This window comes from Glycine soja, chromosome 6 (genome assembly GCF_004193775.1).
Source record: "Glycine soja cultivar W05 chromosome 6, ASM419377v2, whole genome shotgun sequence".
In the NCBI taxonomy this organism is placed as follows: Eukaryota; Viridiplantae; Streptophyta; class Magnoliopsida; order Fabales; family Fabaceae; genus Glycine; species Glycine soja.
The window spans coordinates 13,101,048-13,109,314 of NC_041007.1; the positions used below are offsets into that span (position 1 = coordinate 13,101,048).

Sequence of the window (8,267 nt, forward strand, 5' to 3'; positions counted from 1 at the left end):
ATATTATAATTATTGTATTAAATTATTTTACAGACAAAAAAATCAATAAATAATTAAAAAGATAATTTTATAAGATTAATCTTATCATCAATAATATATTTTTTATTTTTGTAGTCCATATCATTTACTATTATAAAAAGTGTATAAGTAAACAAAAATTAATGTTACATTAAAAATATTAAAATAATAATTATTTTGAAATAAATTTTTGTTTCTTACACTAAGATTATTATAAGATGATAGGAGTAATTTTGAAAACTCTCATGGCTGTACCATATTATTGGGATTCCCATTCCCATATGCATCATGTTTGATGGATGTAATGCCTTCAGTGGTGGATTGCAGGGCCATAAATCACTGAGAATCTCTAAAAAAATACAACTAAAAAAATGCCTTTTCAATTATGATGCTGGAAAAGTATCTGGGCATAGGGTGGCAAATAGCAAGACATATAGGCTCATATAATTGCATCGCCAACTGACCATTTACTTTACATAGTTCTCAAAGAAGAGCAAATGACATAAGCATTTACCTCTGTTTCTAGAGTAGTATTAACTCAGCTAACCAAAAAAAAAGAAACCTCATTCTCTGCTGTCATTCCCTTGCATTATTTATTTGAAGCAGCTATCTTTGCTCTTTCTTTACACAAGCACCATTGTACATCTAGGAAGCTTTATTTGTGTGTGTGTGTGTGTATATTCCTGAGAAAAGAATGGTATAATACAACAGGGGGATAATATATGCTTCAATTGGGGCATGCTGCAACTTCCTGGATCTTGGATGGATTAGAAGATGCATATTTTGCCAAAAATAACGTGTAGAAGATACAAGGGGAGATGAAACACATTCTGAATCTTCTGGATGAATTACCAATAATTATTAATAATTAGACCAGCCAACCTATGCATATTCAAGTATAGCACCTGTATGATTGAACCCACATGAAACTTGCAATGCTTTCACGTCTTCTCCAAAGCAAACTCTTGTAGGATTTATATAGTCGACATCACTTCCATGACCCTGAGTGAAGGCATAAACTTTATTTATAGTTTGCGCAAGGCAGATAATTGTGGACTTTAGCAAAATTAAAGGCAAAAAACTAATTATTTATTTAAGAGAAGCACCAGTGTCACTTATCAGATCACACATTCGTCTAAGGTGATATGTCTTCAATTATAAAGCTTATGTGCGTGTGGGTGTGCGTGTGGGAGTGAAATTTAATGTACACACGGACGTCATGATTAATTGTACAATTTCTCGTCAATTAAATAAATTCTTGGATTCTTGGTTCTCTTTTGTTGTCCTTGTCATAGAATCTAGCATTCGGTCCTTAGTGTATAAAATGTGTATGTGTAACCAGCTCTTAATGCATTTTTATCAGTACTAGGATTTATAAATTGTTTGAGAAGCAGAAGCATAACAGTTGTCCACTAGAAGAATGTCCAACTTCAGAGAACGTCCCATTGGAACCTCCCCAGCCCCACGTGAACACTCTTCCTTCTGAAAGTCAATGAAAAATTCCCGGATAAGCTTGGAAAAGCGTTAGTCAGTATCCAGGTTAATTCCAGTAGAACATTTCCCATCCTGATTAGCTCAGGTTGGAACTCAGGTTGATAAAATTTAAACCCGTCCGATCCAATCCACTTCAAATTCCCTCCTATTAACTTTTCAATCCTTTTTTCAGATTCTTATTATATTTTTTATTTTTTTAATGGATAGGTTATTGGGTTTAGCGAGCCCTGGTGCAGCGGTAAAGTTGTGCCTTGGTGACTTGTTGGTCATGGGTTCGAATCCGGAAACAGCCTCTTTGCATATGCAAGGGTAAGGCTGCGTACAACATCCCTCCCCCATACCTTCGCATAGCAAAGAGCCTCTGGGCAATGGGGTACGAAGTTTTTATAGGTTATTGGGTTGGCTCAATTTAAGATGATCATAAAGTTTACAGAATAAAATTTGACTTGTGGCGACCTCTAACATTTGGCCACTACTTGCTGTAAAGCACATAGTCTTTAAAAGGGTTTCCCTAGCAGATTTGTTGAGATTGGGTAGGCTTTGCTTCATTGATATTTTCTTTGCTCTCTTTTATATGTGTCTTGATGAAATAAAATTATTCCTTTATAATAAAAGAAAGTTGCCTTTACATCAATCTGAAAAGAAAAAAGTACTTTATGGCAATTCTTTTTTCTCTCTTGACTGTTCAAAGGGAAGAACTTACCAGAAATGGCTGCAGTATTCTTCCAACCACAAGAAAGCTGGCTAACAGAAGACTTCAAGAATGGCCCTTGATCTTTTCAGGCAGATGAATGACATCCGAGGAACTAGATAAACATAATTTGAAGAATTAAAACACGATCGTGCAGATACAAAAAAGAATGTAACTGCCAAAAATGGAAATGACCAAGTAACAAGTCTAAGTAAGAAAGAATACCCAATACCAAGGCAGCCATTTTCATTTGAACCCAAGTATAAAGCTCACCAGAATCTATAGGAAAACAATAGAATGAAACAGTAAATAAATGATCACAAACAAATAAACACATGGTTAAGTTCTGAAACTGACAAATTACTTGTCAGGACACAGGTGTGGTAGCCACCACAGACAACTTTTGAGGATGGAAGTTCACCGATCAAGGATGGTTTTGTTGCATCGCTCATCGCCTTTAAACGCTGATGATTTTGATTGAAAAAAATATTAGTCATTACAAGCAGTAGACAGTGAGTGAAAAAAAAAAACTGCTTCTGATTGAACATACCAATCTTTCAATTGCCCTTTCACCAAATACAAAAACAGAACCATTTTCTGCAAAATTTACATCAAGACAGAGCAAACAAATTCCCAATGAATATTACAATAAGGTCTGAAACAAATAAATATATAAAAAGACAAAAGATTTAATTAGATTCAAGTAACATCAGTACAAGCTGAATTTAGCAACCCAGAAGCTACATATTTTACCTAAACATATTCAAGAATGAAGGCAAAACAATAAACATTATAGTTAAAAAGTTGAAGCAAATATAACTATCTTAAATTAGAAGCAAGAAGGCAATCTGTTCAACATCACACCTTGATTCCTTCAAGATCCTTTATAAGCCTTGGGGTATACTCACTGCATGATATGAAAAAGTATATCAATACAGATATACAGAAACTGAATAGTATGGTAAAGGTTGCATGGAGTCCTAGTCAAAGCAGCTCTGTTTGCATGGTGAATTTTTTCTTAAAGCTTCTAATTTAGAAATTCTACAGAATGTTTTGAGTGCAAAAGGTATTCTTTAATATATTCTAAGTGTGATGTTTCTGTACCGAATTCCAATTGGATAAAAGCCACAAGCATTGCTCACAACCTTACCCTTACATATGCAAAGAGGTTGTTTCCAGATTTGAACCTAGACCAACTGGTTACCAAGGTACAACCTTACTGCTGTGCCAAGGCTCACCCTCAGTGTAAAACAAACTATAAACTAAAAAAATTAAAACCACTGCTACTCAAGGCATGAGACGAAAATGAAAATAAGTAGGCTAGGCTTTATAAAAGTGAAGTCTAATTTGATTATATGATATAACTACATAAGCCTAATTTTAAGGTCTAAATTGACCTTCAAGATAACTTATTTAAAAGTCTATTTTGAAATAAGGCCTCTAATAAAATAGGGCTCAAGTTTATCTTTCAAATAAGTTCATAGGCTCAACTATTTATGTAAGTCAACGTGCTTAGTATTTAAAAAGGTAAAAAAAAAAACATGATTTTTAGTACATTATGAAAAACTTAATATAGTAATAATACTAACAAAAAACTATTTACTTAAATAGGTAGGCTTGTTAGGCCTAAAATTGTTTTGAATGACCTAAAACTTGACCTTTTTAACCAAATAGACTTTTATAAAATCTTGACCTAGTTTATTTCATAACAAAGCCAGACTTGACCCAGGCCTAATGTGGACTAGGCCATAGGCCTCTCTTATGTGGCATGGCCTATTGCATCTCCTAAGTGCAAGGTAGCAAAAAAAGGGTGGAAAAATAGCTGCTCAATCTAGGAGAGTAAAAATGAAAAGAAGAATGGGAATTAGAGATTTTTAAAGTAAGTGCAAGGTTAGTTATTGTCTTAACGGGAAACACCAAGGAGGTGAAGTGTTAAGTTTTATACCAAACATAATATAAAACAGAGCAGAGATATAAACTAACGAGGGTTAAAATTGTAAAAGAAAAGAACTGGCAGAACCTGTAACTTTTGAAGAATCCTAGGATGCTTGACTCATGACCATGACCAAGTCTACCAGACACTCCAACTCCCCAACTAAAGGCCTCTCCACCATCTAGCAAATATAGAAACAAGAATTAAGAAGATATTATGAATAGGTATTGTACAATTTACAGTCATGCTTAATAAGAGGAACTCAATAAAAACAGTGGATCAAATCCACAAGATGTAATATACTATGCCTTTGGTAGCATAAGAAAATAGTATCATGAAGAGAATATAAATTTTCAAACACCATCTTAAGCCAATACCATTCGGTGTAAGCCTGATTATTGTTTATACACCACCTTAAACATAACTCTTTTTTGCTTCAAGTGTGGACAAATTACAGGTCCACAATGCATCATGATGAAATTAGTTGGGTTGGGACCATACTTATCATGGATGGTCTCAAAATTGCTGTACAGTTTCAAAAATACATAGAATTTTAACATGCTAACTTCATGTAGAACTATTTTGTGAATTATTATTTGATTCAATTGTGTTGACTGTTGAAGCATACCAACCCCTATGTTATAAATTTAAGTTCTCATTCTTAAACATAAGGAAATATATTGTACTCTATTTCTCTGTGACAAATAGTTTCACCATTATTTAATACTTTAATATTTTTTAAAAATTCTCAAATTATTAATTATTTTCATATTTTCCTTTTACATTAAGATTTCTTAGTTCTTTCCTCAAATCTTAATTTTAATTATTTTTACTTTTATTTTTCTTGTACATTTCCTTGTCTCAAATTTCAGCTACTTATATGCTCAAATTAACTCTTAATATTTTAAAGTTTACTCTTTTCCTCCTAATTTGAAAGACACTTTTATATTCACTTATTTTAATTAATTATACATATTTCTCTAACAATTTCAAATATTTTTATTTTGAATTATATATTTTAAATTTTACTTAAATTAAGAAAATATCCATAAAATACACGAGAAACTTGCTATTGCTAGTTCTAATTGGCATTCTTCATATATTCTAACGAGAGCCACCAACAAGACCCTAATCCAAAGTCCTAACCTATTAATCCTAACCTTCCGCTGTCATACAAGTTTATCATCATACAATTCATATCTAATTCAAAAATAGTTAAATGGGACATGGAAATTCACATATGAATAAAATAAATCATTTGAGATTTTTGTGCAGATTGATTGGACCAAAAAATAACACCAATCTAATTTTTTGTGCAATCTCTCTTTACATTCCAATCATATGTAAAACCAAAACTAAATAATGAATTCATTTAAAAAAAAATACTAAAATATAGAAAGAGAAAAAGGAAGATAAAACAATCTCAGTAACTAATACAATATAAAACAATGATTTTTATCTTTTACATACCACTAATAGCCAGTGAGTGGTCTGAACCCAGAGCTGCCATTTTAATGTTGATTCCATTCAAGTATTCCACTTTAGTTGGCAAAGGCACTATGTTTGGAGCCCCTACATTCCAGCAAAAAGGTGTTATTTTTAAAGTAGATGCTACCAACCAACCTTTTTCTTTGAACAGCTTTAACATCTCTGACTACCAAGAGTATCCAGTTTTAAAAAGGTATACATAATAATATGTCCAGGTTCAGGGAGAAAAAAAATCTTTAGGACCATTAAATGCTAATACAAGGTTTAGTTCTTACTTTTTCCAAGTCCAAGCTGCACACTTGTATTCTTTCCCCACATGTATAGCTCTCCATCCACTACAACAGAGACAAGGAGGAGGGGGGAGACAATGTTTAAAAATAGGAAGGTAAAGAATATACAGAAATTCAAAGGGTAAAAGAACTTAAGATATCAAACATTCATTTTGGAGGTGAAAAGAAACCATCTTGTTGAGAAAAACTCAAGTCCCACATCGGCTAGAGATTAGACCACAATAGAATATATAAGTGAGAGATAACCGTCATCCTATAAGCTAATTTTTGGGATTGAGTTAGACCCAAATTCACATTCTAAAAAATCCCATATCAAATAAAAGTTATTGAGAGTTGAGGTTTGTACTATTGGTGTGGTGGACACTAGCAATTTAGCATGCAAGAGAATAAACCTGTAATCGCACAAGAATGATTATAACCAGCAGAGACCTGCACAACTTTCTTCTCCTCTCCAAAAACACAAAGTGGCTCCTGAAATATCCCAAGCAAGAAAAAGGCTGTCAAGTAAAATTTTCCGGTTCTTTCTGAAGTCCAAAGGGAATGCTTTCGTCAACAATTGGACAAAAGAACAATCAATCTAATGCAACGGTGATAAGTTCACTAGAAGAAGAAAAAAAGCACAGGTAAAAAGGTGAAGAAATCATACCACTGAGTAGTGTTTACTCTCTGATACACCAAGCTGTCCAAAATCGTTAAGACCAGTAGCATAAACGCATCCATTGTCTGTGAAAGGAGAACAATTTATGAGCTCCAACACAGGCATTATAAGGAGTTGTGGACTTTCAATAGTCACGAAAACCCATCACCAATTTTAAACAGAGCCATTGTACCATCCAATCCAATAGCACAGTGAAAGCTGTTACTAAGCTAAACCAGCAACTAGGAAGTTAAAGACATTCCAATTCCAATGAATTCAAGATAAAAACCACTTCATCCCTTCCCTACAAAATTCCCACACGAACCACAAAAAAGACTCCAACAATATCTGTACTTATATAATCGACAAACAATTGCACTTCATACTATTACACAATATTATTTAACCGATTAAGCAGAAAACGACTCAAAATTCCGTTTTTTCTTTAATCCTCAATTAAATTTAACGAATAAATAAAAAGTTTAACGGTCATGCATTACCACAGTTTTATCATTTATGGGTTATGGTTGAATGATTGCATAGCTTATTTTATCATAAATAAATAGAAAGAAAGAAAACACGGATAACGATGTCTTTTCTTCTGTTTTGTTGAAGAGGGAGTGGAAAGAAGAAGTTGACTTCTTGAAACTTTTATTCTCCACTCTCTTTCCCTCATTCCAAACCGAGGTTAAAAGAAAACCGAAGAATACTCAGTTTGACAAAGTTGAACAAAAAGTGAACCTGTTAAGAAGAGGGTGTGAGCACCACCACAAGCAATGGCCTTTAGGGTTCGGTCGCGGAACGCGGGGCAGACGACGGGTTTCCATTGCGAATCCAAGTTGCCAAGACCCAATTCTCCCAAAATCACCGTTCCCCCACAACGCCACGAACCTCTTCCCCGAAGCTCTGAGACTGAGGTGGTGGAGCTTCAAGAAGTTTCGGCGCCACATTTGTCCAGAGAGGAAAAAGTGGATGGTGGAGAAGGGTGAAGAAGGAGGTTGTTGGGGTGAGGAGGAATCATGAAGCGAATGGAAGGTAGAGAAAAGAGAAACATTTCATGGCTCACGCTGTTGCAACGTCTGCTATGTTCTTCTGGTAATGGCGGTTAGTTATGTGTAGAGATGCTGCTCCTAATTTACCATTTTAACCCTCTTGCTCCTTTCGAGAAATCAACCCCCCTTGAAAAAATTATATTTTTTTTTCTTAATTGCATTCTATATAATTTTAACTTTTTAACAATAACAATAACCTTATTCCACTTGGGTAAATAATATAAATCATACAGCACCGTCAAAGAGTATAATTTATTCATTACATATTTTGTCAGTAACTTTCTCCCATGTCCTTCATAATCTCCCTATAACCTTCTTCAACAAAAACTGTACTATAACCAAAAAAATAAATTATAACATTAATAATGACAAATTTCATGATTTAAAAATAGGATAGAACAATAACTCACTATTTAATTAACCAAAATATTAACAAGTAAATGAAGCCAAAATTTCATAATAACTTGCTCAATTTTTTCCAATACTAGAACCATCTTAGCATATGTAGAGTATAGTATATTATCAACAGACAAAAGGTATAAATAATGAAATAAAAAAGATCAACATAAAACTGTATCTTTCAATTCTTTTATTTTTCATTTAAATTTATTCCATAGAAAAAATTGACAACCCAATTTGTATTTAACTTAATACCAAATTTTTA

The 8,267-nt window shown here is 33.3% G+C and overlaps 1 pseudogene; it reads right to left on the reverse strand.

Moving 5' to 3' along the window:
• Positions 1 to 376: 376 nt before the first annotated feature.
• On the reverse strand, positions 377 to 7,721 carry LOC114415852 (annotated as a pseudogene).
• Between the last annotated feature and the right edge of the window lie 546 nt (positions 7,722 to 8,267).